Consider the following 3,010-nt stretch of genomic DNA (forward strand, 5'->3'; position numbering starts at 1 on the left):
CGCTGGCCGAAACAGCCGCGCTGGCGACCGTGGAGCTCCTCTGCCCGGGAATTTCCTAGTCTGTGGGCAATAAAAACGCGGCGTCCACTCACCCTCTGCGCTTTCACTGGGAGCTGCAATCCTGAGCTCTTCCTAAACGGCCATCTTGGATCCCGCAACATTTGGGTTTTTAACTTAGAGGCAATAGCCTAGGTGTGTACTAAGTATACCACCTAAGTTAGTGCAAGTAATTTCTATGATATTGGCACAATAATACAATTGCCTAATAGTGCATTTCTCAGAACATATCCCCATTGTTAAGCAATGCATGACTATATATGTGTATGTATGTACATGCATATGTACATATGCATGTGGGGAAGACACAAATTGCAAAGGGAAAGCAAAAAAATAAAACATCCAATAAATATGTAAAATATGTAAATACAAAAAAAGATAACCACGCTGCCAAATACTCAATTAAATGCAAAGATGAACAGCAATTAGATTGTATTCCAATACCTCTACCCACTCACTATTTAATAGGCAAAGAAGCAAAGAATGACAAAGCACAGTGGTGGCCAGAGATTGAGAAATCAGGCACTGTTGGGTACATGCTCAAGATCAAACAGCTTGGAATGGGGGGACCAAAATAGAATTCGAGGTCTTTCTGTCTCCACAGCAGGCAGATGTGCTGTCTCCAACACTCATTACTCCCTCCCGGACTTGGAATTTAGACTGTGTTATAATCTAAGCTTACATTTCTCTCTCTCTCTCCCTCTCGCTCTCTCTCTTGCTCTCTCACTCTTACTCTCCCCCTCTCCATCACTTCCTCCCTCCCTCTCTTTCCCAATTTCCTACAAAAAGTAGAACATATAGATAAATATCAAAGCCAGAGAAGCCTGCATAAATAGAGGGCAAGATGACCGACCTAGTGAAGTAAGTCATTCTGCCAACATATACATATTTAGGCTTTATGGGCACAAAGAACTTTCTACCACTCTCAGCTGAAGACCAGGGGGAGGTGGTGCTTATGTAACTAAATAGGATATAACACCATGTTCTAACATTCACTGAATGTTTATCCCTACAAATTGGATCATTAACATAACATTGCCATTCTGCAATTTGCCTTTTTCATATTGCATGACAACTTTTGATGTCAGTACATTTAATTCTACCTCCTTTATAATAGTTCAATTAGTATTTCATTGAATACATATATGAATATGAAAATAATACCATGCCGTATATCATAGTCTGTTAAAAATAATTTTAATGTATTCTCTCTTACTTTTCTGAGAAACTGGGAAAATTCGTATTTGTTACATGTCATAACTAGACCTTGTCTGTGGCCTAAAAACCAAATAAGGGAAACACACTCGGAGCATATAGGCAATGAGGGATATAAGATACATAGAGAGCACTTTCCAGCCCATAGAAATTTCGACTTTCACCTGAAGACAAGGCTCTGTATGTTTGCACTGTGCGTGTATGTGTGTGTGTGTGTGTGTGTGTGTGTGTGTGTGTGTTCTATGGAAGATAATGGAAGGGTCCAAAAAATGGAATATTCTGTTTTCAGTTCAATTACTTTTGAAGTGTAAGAAAACTCATGGGAACAATCTAAAAACATGTTGAAAATGATCAAGAAGGAACTATCCATCATTATCAATGCCATCAGCTAGATGTGTTTTGGATTAACATTTATATATATGCTTCTAAATATTTGTTCCATTAGCACATATAAACCCTTTTGAAAATATTTTTCTTTTAAACTCAACAGCAGACTTGAATATTCTTCCATATTCCTGTATGATTATATCTTTTTTGTGTGTGAATCACTTTCAATGAATGTTGTCTGCATATTTTTAAAACGTAATTTCAGTTACTTTTCTGATTACAAAATAACACATAATTAACATAAAACAGGAAGGAAATAAGTAAAACAAGATGGTTAATACTCTGGTCACTTCAGTTCTCAGTCCTTTGCAAGATATCCTTTATAAAGAAATTTGTTTGTCCCTGTCCCAGTTATCTTTCATTGTATATTCTATCTCTGTAAGAATACAACTCTGTTATCTTTCTGCTGTATATGTGAATTTTACAGATAGAGATAGAAATTGATATAGATATATCAATATATAAGCATACTGATATTGATCTCTAGCATATCACTAATAGTGTATACTGGAGGTCATCTAACTAATTTTTAAACTAACCCCTAATCTTCACAGGTTCTTAATACAAATGAGTATCAAAAACCAAAAGTTGACCACCAATTTAAATCTCTCAAGGACTGCAATAAAATTACCATTAAAAGCACAATATTGTAACTGGTGATTTCTCTACAATAATTTCAAAATCTGATGAGAATCTTCAGGGAAGAAAATTTCCAAATTAGAAAATCACAATTTTCTAATTCTACTGCCCTTCCCTCTCTTTTTTTTCTTTACCACGTTTCCCTTCCTGAGCAATTTACTCCAAATGCTATTGTGACATTAGGTGAGCCAGAGCAAAATGAAGACATGTGTATTTGTGAGTGAAGGTGGAGGAACTGGGGGAAAGAAATGGGGAATTGGCAGTGACCATGATGGCCCAGAAAAGAGTGTTGGAGTTAAACAAGGAGGGCATCTGTTAGGTAGTCCTGCACCAAATTTTTTGACAATCAGAGCTCATTTTCCCAATAATTCCTTAAACAAATAAATCATTTAAGAAAGCTAGCCCGCTAGTCACAACACATAAACTTTAACTTCCTCTCCTACTTAAGGATCCTTTTATACATATCCCATACTAAATTCCTTTGTTCATTTTCAAAATATATATATACACACATATATATATATATTTACGATATTAAGAATCATTTTATTCTTTATATTATTTTATTTATTTATTCTTTTATTTTTAATTTTTTTTATTATTATACTTTAAGTTCTGGGGTACAAGTGCAGATCATGTAGGATTGTCACAGAGGTATACACATGCCCTGGTGGTTTGCTGCATCCATCCTGCCTTCATCTATATTAGGTAT

The sequence above is a fragment of the Cebus imitator genome, unplaced genomic scaffold (assembly GCF_001604975.1).
Source record: "Cebus imitator isolate Cc_AM_T3 unplaced genomic scaffold, Cebus_imitator-1.0 Scaffold189, whole genome shotgun sequence".
Taxonomy (NCBI): Eukaryota; Metazoa; Chordata; class Mammalia; order Primates; family Cebidae; genus Cebus; species Cebus imitator.